This window comes from Mugil cephalus, chromosome 4, assembly GCF_022458985.1.
Source record: "Mugil cephalus isolate CIBA_MC_2020 chromosome 4, CIBA_Mcephalus_1.1, whole genome shotgun sequence".
Taxonomy (NCBI): domain Eukaryota; kingdom Metazoa; phylum Chordata; class Actinopteri; order Mugiliformes; family Mugilidae; genus Mugil; species Mugil cephalus.
The window spans coordinates 5,636,094-5,649,672 of record NC_061773.1 but is presented as its reverse complement, the minus strand read 5'-3'; positions in this window follow the sequence as shown (position 1 = coordinate 5,649,672).

Genomic DNA, 13,579 nt, shown 5'->3' with positions numbered 1-13,579 from the left:
AAACAATATGTTTGAATATTTCTTTGGCTCTATGTAATTTTCCCTCCATACATTCAGAAGAAAATCTCAGACAGTTACCCAAGGTACTGGGATGTCACATTAAAACAACATATAAGACCTTATTAAAAGTGATTACAGTATTAACAAGTGGAAACACAATGAATCAACCGAGAAATATAAATGGCACTTATATGGTTTATGGTTAAGTTTAACTACATGATACAGTGTTTTTACAGTCTGATATTGAAACTTTCTTTTAGTAAAATGTCACAATGCTTCTACCAAAACAGGAGTAAATGCTGTGTTTTATAAGAGAGGTTGTGCAGTAGCAGAGTATATAGTAAAGTACAGTTACAAAAATTTAATAGTTTTCAATAAAACATGTCTGATTTGAAACTGTTCAGTTGTCACAACAGGTGCAGCACGTAAATGTAGACAGTATTAATGTTTCCAAGTGAAACTGGAAAATGTCAACTTCCAGCAGGGTCACAGTTAGGGCACTGTGGTCATTGCCTCACCTTGGATTTGAAAGGTGAGGTAGAAATAAAGATCATTATTACAAATATGAAGTTGTCGAGTACAGAGGGACAAACACAGCTGGTGTCTCATATTCAGCCTAGGAAGCAAAGATAAGGCCAATCCTGATGTGTCCTGAATCAGACATGCAAACCAATAGAACACAAGGCAGAGGGCCGTCCTGACACCCCTTGAATCCAATATAAAGAGTTTGTCTGATTTGTCCGGTGGAGTAATGACACTAAGGTGTCGTTTTGTGTGTTATTTCGTTTACAAATAAAAGATTTGTAACACTTCAAAAATTAATAAAAGAAAAATCTAATACATACATTTTTTTTACATATTTTTTTTATTTTTATTTTACCTTACTAAAAAGCAATAATAAGATAGATTTAACTTGTAGGTTACAGCATTTTGTCACTTTAAAACAGACTACTTCAGTTGTAGAAAGTTCAAGTAAATGTTGTGTTTCTGTTTAGAACAACCGTGTCGGCCATGTTTAAGAGCACTGCCCATGGAACCCCCGTTGCTAGGCAACATGTTCAAGAGCAAACAAGTGAATGTAGCCTGAGATCAAAGGCAAAATAAGTGTGGTCACATGATCACTTAAGGGTGACATCAAAGGCAATTGACGACATCACATGACGATCTCACACTGCAGATTTCTTTATACTAGACTGCCCGCACAGTTACTTAACATTGTTCACATTATCGACTAACGGTTAGTGAGACATAAAAACTACCTGTGAGAGACCTTGACTCTACATCAGACATCTACAGACTTCAAAAAAAGCGTACGGCTAATTCTACGTTGTATTTGTTACCCGCATCAATGGCCCAAAGATAACAACCCAATCAACAGACAGGAGTCTTCAATGACTCCTGAAAATAACACCCCCCCCAGATTCTTTGCCTTCACTGGGGACGAAACTGACCTGGACTTGTGCATTCAAGTGCGCGATCTGCTGCACCACGTAAATTCATTGCGCAAGCAGAACGGCCGGCTTGTCAGCGAAAAGTACAAGCTCCAAAACAACTACAGCTTCATCAAGCATGAGAATGAAAGACTGAAGGAGCGCTGGAGAAGCAGACAAACACCACAGCACACGAGCCGATGGTCAAGACACCTCCACGGAGCCCACAACACCATGCTGGACAAGCTCCAGTGGAGGTTACGAGTGAAGAAGGAGCTCAAGCCAGAGAGACTCACAAACCCTTCAGCTCCAGAAGGAGAAGGAGAGTTTGTCTCAGAGGACAGAGCTGCTGGCTGAAAAAGAAAAGTTAGGGGGAAGAGAAAGTCTCTGGAGGAGGAAAAGGGAAAAAAGTGAGGAAGGAAAAGAGGACCTTTTTAACGAGGAAGCGACAGGCTTGCCCTAGAACTTGAAGAAAAGAATAAAGAAATAGAGGAAAAAATAAAGACTGGACGAGACTAAGAAAGAAATTTCAAAAATAGACGTGAGATGTTGGGAGAAGACCGGTGAGATGGAGCAAAGGATGAAAAAAACTGGAGAACAAGAACAAACATCTGGACGAGGCTAAGAAAGAAATGGGGAGGAAAAGAAAGATCTGAAAAACCAGAGTGAAGACGTTGACGAGAAAACTTACAACTGAAGGAAACGTTAAACATCTGGAAGAGACCGGGGAAACAAATGGAAAACAGAAGCGAAAAACTGACAGAGAAAAATTGAGGAGTTGGAGCGGGAAAGAACGACCTGGAGACCAACAATAAAGCAATGGCTGAGAAAGTGAAGAACTAAACGGCAAGCTGAAAGAGCTGGAGGAGAAAAATAGAGAACTGGAAGAGAAAATGAAAGAACTGGACTCCTCCAGGAACAACGTGCGGGAGACCGGTGAGACACGGGAGAGAGAAACAGTGATTTGGAAGAGAAGAAAAAAGACCTGGTGGAGAAAGATCTTGAAGTAAAGGAAGACACGAGCCCCCAAAGGTCAAAAAAGAAAGAAAAAAAGGGTTTCTGGAGCTGGCTGCAAAGAAAGTGCAGATCCAGCAACACGAGAGTGGACGAGGGGGCTCCTAGTTGTTCAGCTGCCCCCTCCACCTCCGCCCTCCCTCCACCCTCCATGTAACCTCCTCCTTTCATCCTTCCTCCATCTAAAATCATCCTCACTTCTCTATCCTCTCCACAGTAGATCTCCATTGCCCTCCCGCCCCCCATGATGTCTCCCCTCCCTCTAACACACCCTCACTCCTCTTCTCTTCCCCCCTCCTTCCATTACTCTACTCCCCTATAGAAGTCCTCATTCCCATCTCTGTTTTCCTCCTCTTATGTCCCCCCCATCTCTATTTCCTCCTCTTATGTCCCCCCCATCTCTATTTCCTCCTCTTGCCCCCCCCCCCCTCCATTCCCATCTCTGTTTCCCCCTCTTTTATCCCCTTCTTCACCCCAAAAGAGGAGACCCTAAAGGCATTAAATAAAGGCAAATGGACTTGTAGAATTTCTTAAAGACATTTTGCCTCTTACCCGAGTAGCTTCTTCAGTTCTGATAGACTAGTGGGAAATTGAGGTTTAAATAGGAAAACATCTAAACCTCAATTTCCCAGTAGTTTATCAGAACTAAGAAGCTACTGGGATAAGTGGCGAAACATCTTCAAGAAATTCTACAAGTCCATTTGCCTTTATTCTACGTGTTTTGGTCTCCTCTTACTCCCTTCCCCCTTCTTCCCCTTCTTCCCTTCCACCCCCCCCCTTTCCTTGGGGGTTTTTGCCCCGGGTTACCCCAGTTAGTCCCACACTGGGTCTCCTCTTACTCCCTTCCCCTTCTTCCCTCTTAGTCCCTTCCCCTTCTTCCCCCCTTTCTTCCCCTTTTTCCCCTCTTGGGTCCCTTTCCCCCTTCTTACCCCTCCCCCCCCCCCCCCCCCCCCCCCCCTTTCCTTGGGGGTTTTTTCCCCGGGTTACTCGGTTTGTCCCACACTGGGTCCCCCTTCTTCCCCTCTTAGTCCCTTCCCCTTCTTACCCTTCTTCCCCTTCTCTCTCCCCCCCCCCTTCCTTGTGGGTTTTTCCCCGGGTTACCCCGGTTTGTCCCACAATTACCTTTTTAACAAAAAAAAAAAAAAAAAAAAAAAAATGTGTTTTTGGTTTTCATTTTTTTTTTAGTCTGTCATGTTATTTAAAATTTTTTGTCATGTTATACAAAAAAAACCTTTTCAATGTGTGAATGTGTGTGTTTCACTATCTATAAGAGCAAATAACAACTGCAACACATTACAGCAGTTCTCCGACAAACAACTTAAAGTTAATACCTTTTTAATTGTCCAATTAGTCAGTGGGGTAAGATTTCATGTTTTTCTTATAAGGCTGCCCACTTCTGTCTATTCAGTTATGACTCTGAGGGCTCCAGTGCAGGGGCTGGAAAACTACCAACCCACCTGACTAAGAGGGTTCACGTTTCCGTGCGGGATTACTCATCTTTTTTTTGAGCTTTTCTTGAAAGAATGGTACAGATGAGATGAATTTTACAATCACACATGTAAAAAAATGTCTGTGAACATCAAAAAACAGTACAGGAAAAACCAATGACAAAGAAGCTGTTGGAAAAATTATGATTTGTCCCAAAAAAAATATCAATATTAATGAAATGAATGAGTCATTGAATCCATCATATACGGGTTTTGGGTCCAGTGAAGTAATACAATTTTGGTATTTCCCTCAAAATATTAATTATACAACCAGAAGTGACGTACATTATTTTCATTAGATAAATCAAATCAAATAATAAATAATGATATTACTTTGCCCTTTTTAACACATCCAAATACAATTCAGAAGAAGTATTTTCCTATCCACTGACCATGATATGCCATATCTCTGCATGGTTTGCCCTTTCTTGCTTTTCATTAAATACAACAACTTCCCCACAACTTCTTCTGGTTGGTAAAATCTACTTGGTGTGATGATAATTCTCTTTGATATTCAGTTATTTTTCTATTATTTCTGAAATGATTTGACAGTTGTCTTTTGAGCAGAAGAGAAAAGAGAAAAAGAGACTACCTGCACTGTGAAGTATGTTTGAAGTATTTCTTAATTTCATCAAAATGTCTGTGAAACATCATACTCTACGACCCTTCTCATTAAAAATGATAAATCTATTTACTTATTTTTTTTTTTGAAAAACTTTTTGAAGTGTCAATATGTTGCTCTGGTTGACAAACACAATTATATTCTGTTATTTTCTGTTAATTCTCATACATGACCATTTTTTCTTACCTAAAGGGATGTGAAGCATAGCCTCACTTGCATGTCCTAACTTATGGCGGAACCACAGGTGAAGGAAACATGTCTGGTAAAGCCTTTATCAAGGCGATTGAGTCCTTTACTGTTCGAAAGAAAAAACAACCTCATTTGCTTTCCTGCACCCTGATATTAAACAAAAAATAATATTTATATGGGCTTGTCCATTGTTTTGGTCTGTAATCACCTTCAGTGGAGGCCTGTGACCTTTTTGAAAACTCCAACACCTTCAACCATGTTGTATGGTTGTATGTCTGTGGCCAACATCTCCATCACCAATTGTTCTTTGTTCTTGTATCTGCAAGGGTCCATTTTGTTCATTTGTCAAAACACCCTGTGGTAGACCCTGCTGCATTGTTTACTGGCAAGCTTTTTTTGGTGCAGCTGGTTCAGTCACTCGCGTAGCCTCATCACGGAGAGCTTTGTGTTTTTTTTTCCATGTGATACCACAAAATTGGTGGTATTAGCCGGGTTTGTCAGACCCTGGCTTATCACTGCTTTTGAAAAATAGTTCCAGACTTTGCTACTTTTTTTTAGCCATCTTTTGTAAAAAAAGGAAAGAAAAAAATTACATTATTTAACATTGGCATTTTTATATTTGTAAATAGAGAACCATTCATTTTTTCGTAATTCCCATATTTGCATGTAAAAACTGACGGCCCGTGATCTCAGCTGACTACAGCTGCTGCTGTTGTTTTTAACAAAGTCTAAAACAGCGCTTGATTGCTGAAAGGCAAAGCCGTGTGGCGCGGGCACCCCCACAAATAACAGACACAGACACTGACAACACGAACACCCGAATTTAGAGAAGTGACGCCGCACACTCATAGCCTTGATTTTAAATATGCCTGACGTTACTTAATTTTTGTGTTATCGAACAGACATACCCAAAGGGTTTGCAGCTGGAGGTCTTCATCGGGGCAAAAGGACGTATCAAAGTGACGGAGTTTAAATAGTTTGCGGGTGGCGAGTTGATGCAGTGGTTGTACACACCCCGTGCTGGTTTATGTGAATCAAGGGGACACACGGAGTGGAGCGTGGATGCGAGCCAATCTCCTTCAACCATGCACGGAAAAGGGAATGACAGGAAAGGGTTTTCTAATTTACTGAGAAACAATGCCCGATCAGCAATGCATGCCCAAAACACGTCGTTCATTCGTCCCCTCCATAAACCAACCCAGCTGTGGACACACACACACACACACACACACACACACAAACACAAAATGACGACGATAAAATATAAGTGATCCCGCGTCGTGTCGGGGAGACTAGTGCTTTCTTCATCAAATCCTTTTATCATATATTAAGCTGTAAACCTTCAGTGCTTATTTGCAAACTGCTAACGTCACTAAATGTAATGCTACTACTGAGACAAAACCTGCGATGATATAGCAAAGTTATTTTACACCGGAGATTTTGGCCAGGGACACTTTTGAAAGGGCCCAATGAAGTGTGGCCTAAAATTGTTGTCCTAATGATGTTTTCATGTTTCAGTTACTTATTTCATGAACTAACTTACCGTGACTTGTGGAAGAGGGGGAAAAGTCCTCGGGTTGTTCGACTGACGGGGTCAAATGACTGGGAGTTTCGGGGTGTAGAGTGGGGGAGACATCCCATGGGGTCCCGATATATCTGTGACCGATATCGATCACGGGGAACTTTTTGGATCCCGTCAGCAGGCTGAGGTAGAGGCTCAGGACCGACTTGGTCATGGAGTCAATGCTGCAGCGATCAGGGGATCAGGGGTTTCCTCATGTTGATGAGGAACATTTCCGGGACGGTGTCGGGCTCCAGCAGATCAGCTACAAGGAGACAAAGACAGACATGTTAATTATGACATCAGATCAATTAAACCCTGAGTTCAAAGGTAAAGGGCGGCTGTGCATTTCTTCACTGTAATCACCATTCTTACAAACTTCTTTTACGATCTTTTAAAGTGACTGAAACATGTGAAATGGTCATTTGAAGTATTTTTTTAAGAGTGTCAGAGTTCACTTTTGTTCTTTAACTGAGCATGTTGTAGACAGCTCACTGTAAAAATATCTAGTGCATTAGTCTGAGATTAATGTCTAATATATGTCTTTCTGCTACACTCTCACTGAAACCCTGTTCCCCTAACTTAATTTTTAAAAGATATACTCTTTTCCCTTTCTTTCTTAATGTGTGTGTGTACCACACAAATGTAACCCATCGTTGTTACACACTTAAACTGTATTAATTAGCTGTTTGTATTTATAGATGTCAGATATTATTATTATATTATTATACTACTACGATCTATTATCCCACAAAATACTAAATTACAATATTATTTTCTTCTCTTGTTTCTCCTTCGTGCTTTCCCTTTTTCTCTTTGTATCATCCCGTTTACATACAGGTTATCTTTGTGTTTTTTTCCCATAGCGTTCATTCAAAACATGCCAGATCTTAGGTGGGGAGTAGTTTCTCGCGTCCTATGGATGGCCATTTCTCAGACTTTGGTGAATTTCGAGTGAAGATATCTACCTTCAGATGCAGTTTCTTTGAATTACAGACTTCTCTCGGATTTCTCCGAGTTTGTTCAGAAACCAAAGTTGAAAACGTTCAAAGCAAAGAAGATCAAGCAAAGAGTCAATATAGAACCATAACCATGACAATCACCATCCAGCGATTCTTTCAATTTCACATAAAATGTTTTAATTTAAACCGTGCGGTGATTAAATCAGAAAGGTTTATTATTTTTGCTTGATATATCTGAATATGTAAGTGTTAAAATTAGTCACTAATCAATTTGTTTATAAAATAAGAATTTTAATTTGGTTTTTATTTTCATTTTATTTAAATTATTTGTTATTTTTAAAACACATTGTTTCTTACAGATTTAAATAGAAGTAGTTATGAATTTTCCATTATTATTATTATTATATTTTTTCTAGATTTAAATACTTGTGAACTAGTGAAAATGATTGAGGCAATAATTCATTGGTCAGTATAAATAAATAAATAAAATCAAGAACCACTATAACAGTGGAGACTCTTCATTGTTTTTTTTCATGGACAATGCAGTAAATTGTTAAATAAAAAAAAAATAAAAAAAATAAGACTGACATTTTCTTAACCTAGAAACACCACTTGTCAGCATCTTAGCATCTAAACCTTTTGTCAATATCTTCATTTATTTTTTTTACAAAGGTTTTTTGGCAGGATTTTTAGACTTAGCTTAAACTTGGACAGACTTTAATGATGCACGAGGGAAAAATTTCTTTGTCACCGTAGCTCAGGCATGTCAAACATACGGCCCCGAGCCGGACCCCCGGGCCCTTGGGTCATTTAATCCGGCCCGGCATAAATTTCTGAGTATGTCAAAAAAAGAAGCGATGTCTCTAGCTAATTTCTATTAAAAGTTGTGATTTTTTAAAATAAATACAAACCAAATGCTCCCTCCGGCAGCTAGAGGGCAGTAAATGTGTAAAAGCGCTCACGTCAAAGCATGCGGCACTGACACGATTAGTCACAGGAAATAAACATTCGCAACGTGATGTGTTTTATAAGAGAGGTTGTGCAGTAGCAGAGTATATAGTAAAGTACAGTTACAAAAATTTAATATTTTCAAAAAAACATGTCTGATTTGAAACTGTTCAAATTGTCACAACAGGTACAGCACGTAAATGTAGACAGTATTAATGTTTCCAAGTGAAACTGGAAATGTCAACTTCCAGCAGGGTCACAGTTAGGGCACTGTGGTCATTGCCTCACCTTGGATTGAAAGGTGAGGTAAAATAAAGAAACATTATTACAAATATGAAGTTTTTCGGTACAGAGGGACAAACACAGCTGGTGTCTCATATTCAGCCTAGGAAGCAAAGATAAGGCCAATCCTGATGTGTCCTGAATCAGACATGCAAACCAATAGAACACAAGGCAGAGGGCTGTCCTGACAGCCCTTGAATCCAATATAAAGAGGTTTGTCTGATTTGTCCGGTGGAGTAATGACACTAAGGTGTCGTTTTGTGTGTTATTTCGTTTACAAATAAAAGATTTGTAACACTTCAAAAATTAATAAAAGAAAAATCTAATACATACATTTTTTTTACATATTTTTTTTATTTTTATTTTACCTTACTAAAAAAGCAATAATAAGATAGATTTTTAAATTGTAGGTTACAGCATTTTGTCACTTTTAAAAACAGACTACTTCAGTTTGTAGAAAGTTCAAGTAAATGTTGTGTTTCTGTTTAGAACAACCGTGGTCGGCCATGTTTAAGAGCACTGCCCATGGAACCCCGTTGCTAGGCAACATGTTCAAGAGCAAAAAAAGTGAATGTAGCCTGAGATCAAAGGCAAAATAAGTGTGGTCAACCTTTATCACTTAAGGGTGACATCAAAGGCAAATTGACGACATCACATGACGATCTCACACTGCGATTTCTTTATACTAGACTGTTCGCACAGGTTACTTAACATTGTTCACATTAAACGACTAACGGTTAGTGAGACATAAAACTACCTGTGAGAGACTTGCTCTACATCAGACATCTACGACTTCAAAAAAAAACGTACGGCTAATTTCTACGTTGTATTTGTTACCCGCATCAATGGCCCAAAGATACAACCCAATCAACAGACAGGAGTCTTCAATGACTCCTGAAAATAACCCCCCCCAGATTCTTTGCCTTCACTGGGACGAAACTGACCTGGACTTGTGCATTCAAGTGCGCGATCTGCTGCACCACGTTAAATTCATTGCGCAAGCAGAACGGCCGGCTTGTCAGCGAAAAAATACAAGCTCCAAAACAACTACAGCTTCATCAAGCATGAGAATGAAAGACTGAAGGAGCTGCTGGAGAAGCAGACAAACACCACAGCATACGAGCCGATGGTCAAGACACCTCCACGGAGTCACAACACCTGCTGGACAAGCTCCAGATGGAGGTAAATGAGCTGAAGAAGGAGTCAGCCAGGAGACTCACAAATCCTTCAGCTCCAGAAGGAGAAGGAGAGTTTGTCTCAGAGGACAGAGCTGCTGGCTGAGAAAGAAAAGTTAGAGGAAGAGAAGAAGTCTCTGGAGGAGGAGAAGGAAAAAGTGAGGAAGGAAAAGAGAGACCTCTCTAACGAGGAAGCAGACAGGCGTGCCCTAGAACTTGAAGAAAAGAATAAAGAAATAGAGGAGAAAAATAAAGAGCTGGACGAGACTAAGAAAGAAATGTTCAAAAATAGGCGTGAGATGTGGGAAAAAGACCGGTGAGATGGAGCAAAGGATGAAAGAACTGGAGAACAAGGGAAAAAACCCTCTGGACGAGGCTAAGAAAGAAATGGGGAGGAAATGAAAGATCTGAAAAACCAGAGTGAAGACGTTGAGCGAGGAAAACTTACAACTGAAGGAAAACGTTAAACATCTGGAAGAGACCGTGAAACAAATGGAAAAAAGAAGCGAAAAACTGACAGAGAAGAATGAGGAGTTGGAGCGGAGAAAGAACGACCTGGAGACCAACAATAAAGCAATGGCTGAGAGAAGTGAAGAACTAAACGGCAAGCTGAAAGAGCTGGAGGAGAAAAAAAGAGAACTGGAAGAGAAAATGAAAGAATGGACTCCTCCAGGAACAACGTGCAGGAGGGCAAGGGGAGACACTGGGAGAGAGAAACAGTGATTTGGAAGAGAAGAAAAAAGGGCCTGGGGGAGAAAGATCTTGAAGTAAAGGAAGACACTGAGCCCCCAAAGTCAAAAAAGAAAGAAAAGAAGGGTTTTGGAGCTGGCTGCGAAGAAAGTGCAGATCCAGCAACACGAGAGTGGACGAGGAGGCTCCTAGTTGTTCAGCTGCTCCCTCCACCTCCGCCCTCCCTCCACCCTCCATGTAACCTCCTCCTTTCATCCTTCCTCCATCTCAACCATCCTCACTTCTCTATCCTCTCCACAGTAATCTCCATTGCCCTCCCTGCCCCACCATGACTGTCTCCCCTCCCTCTAACACACCCCCACTCCTCTTCTCTTCACCCTCCTTCCATTACTCTACTCCCCTATAGAAGTCCTCATTCCCATCTCTGTTTCCTCCTCTTATGTCCCCCCATCTCTTATTTCCTCCTCTTTTGTCCCCCCATCTCTATTTCCTCCTCTTATGTCCCCCCCCCCCTCCATTCCCATCTCTGTTTCCCCCTCTTTTATCCCCCCTTTTTCACCCCAAAAGAGGGGACCCTAAAGGCATTAAATAAATGCAAAAGGACTTGTAGAATTTCTTAAAGACATTTTGCCTCTTATCCGAGTAAGCTTCTTCGTTCTGATAGACTAGTGGGAAATTGAGGTTTAAACAGGAAAAAATATCTAAACCTCAATTTCCCAGTAGTTTATCAGAACTAAAAAAGCTACTGGGATAAGTGGCGAAACATCTTCAGAAATTTACAAGTCCATTTGCCTTTATTTTACGTGTTTTGGGTTCCTCTTACTTCCCTTCCCCTTCTTCCCTTCTTCCCCCTTCCCCCCCCCCCCTTTCCTTGTGGGTTTGCCCCCCGGGTTACCCCGGGTTTGTCCCACACTGGGTCTCCTCTTACTCCCTTCCCCTTCTTCCCTCTTAGTCCCTTCCCCTTCTTAAACCCCTTCTTCCCCTTCTTCCCCTCCTCTTTGTCCTTCCCCTTCTACCCCCCCCCCCCCCCCTTTCCTTGTGGGTTTTCCCCGGTTACTCCGGTTTGTCCCACACTGGGTCCCTCCTTCCCCCCTAAGTCCCTTCCCTTCTTCCCCCCTTTTTTCCCTTTTCTCCCCCCCCCCCCCCCCCCCCCCCCCCCCCCCCCCCCCCCCCCCCCCCCCCCCCCCCCCCCCCCCCCCCCCCCCCCCCCCCCCCCCCCCCCCTTCCTTTGTGGGTTTTCCCAGGGTTACCCCGGTTTGTCCACAATTACCTTTAACAAAAAAAAAAAAAAAAAAAAAAAATGTGTTTCTTTTTGCTTTTCATTTATTTTATCCGTCATGTTATTTACAATTTTGTCATGTTATACAAACAATCCTTTTCAATGTGTGAATGTGTGTGGTTTCACTATCTATTAAGAGCAAAATACAACTGCAACACATTACAGCAGTTCTCCCCAACAACAAAATTCATGTTAAAACATTTTAATTGTCCAATTAGTCAGTGGGGTAAGAGTTTCATGTTGTTTCTTATAAGGCTGTCACTTCTGTCTATTCAGTATGACATTGAGGGCTCCAGTGCAGTGGCTGGAAAACTACCAAGCACACTGACTAAAGGGTTCACGTTTCCGTGCAGGATTATCTCATCTATTTTTGAGCTTTTCTTGAAAGAAGGTACAGATGAGACAAAAAAAAAAAAAAAAAATCCAAGGGAACAAGAATTTTACAATGCGCACATTGTAAAAAAATGTCTGTGAACATCAAAAAACAGTACACGGAAAAACACATGACAAAGAAGCTGTTGGAAGAATTATTATTTTTTCCCCAAAAAATAATATCAATATTAATATAAATGAATGAGTCATTGAATCCATCATATACAGATTTGTCCAGTGAAGTAATACAATTTGGTATTTCCCTCAAAATATTAATATACAACCAGAAGTGACGTACATTATTTCATTGTATAAATCAAATCAAATAATAAATAATGAGATTACTTTGCCATTTTTAACACAACCAAATACAATTCAGAATAAGTATTTCCTATCAACTGAACCATGATATGCAATATCTCTGCATGGATTGACTTTCTTGCTTTTCATTAAATGCATATATTCAGTCATTTTTCTATGATTCTGAAATGATTTGACAGTTGTCTTTTGAGCAGAAGAGAACAGAAGAAGGACTCAAGAATAAGAGACTACCTGCTCTGTGAAGTATAACTCTTGAGAGTTGTCAATATGTTGTCTTTTGTTGACAACACAATTATATTCTGTTATTTTCACTTAGTCTTTTGAATAGAGGAGAAGAAAGAAAGAACAAATTTAATTGTATCACGTTATGTACCCTTTATCTCACAGAAAGAGAACAAGAAGAAGAAGAAGCCAAGTACCTGTGAACACCTGTACTTTGAAGTAAACATACTATATTTCAGATTTCCTCATCATTTATATTTATCTTATTCTGAAATAATTCAAATGGGTCAATGTTTTGTTTAGTTTTTCTTTTAGAAAGAGTAACAGCAGTGCTGGCCTATACTTTATCAAAAGCACAAACTTACTGTCAATATTTTCCCATTAATCTTATTAAATATTTAATCAATATATGAATAAATAAATATATAAATAAATATTAAATATACACTATTCACAATTAAAACTGCAGACGGCAGAAGTTTGAAATACATTGTAATTAACCAATCACATTTTAAGTTCATGTTCTTAGGCCGTTTCTGTTGCCTATGGTAGCATCATGTTCTTTTATGTAGATTTTTTGCCTTTTTCTCGGGTTGACATTGATGCTTCTGCTGGATGTGTATGTGGCACCGCTGGCTACAGTGTAATGCGGTAATGATCCCGCTATAGGAGATACCTATCTATGATGCACCCTGTCGTTTTATTGCGTGTCCTTATGATGGTTATGGTTTGTATTGCAGTGGTGTCATAACGATCGTATTAAGAGGTGTTTTGAAGGCATTGAAGGCCGATGTGTCCCCCTGACATTGTCCACTCATTTTTGTCTTTTCTCTTTTCTTTTTGTGCACTGGTTCACTAAACTGAACACAGTCGGTGAAATCAACACGTGCCAACGTAACATGCTCAGTTGGATGAAAAGTTGCAGACGGGAGTGCGTAACACTCGAGCCAACAGCGCGTAACACCACAAAAACTACAGCGGCAGAGGCCCACCAGTGGCCGACACTAGCCAACGGACAACAGACG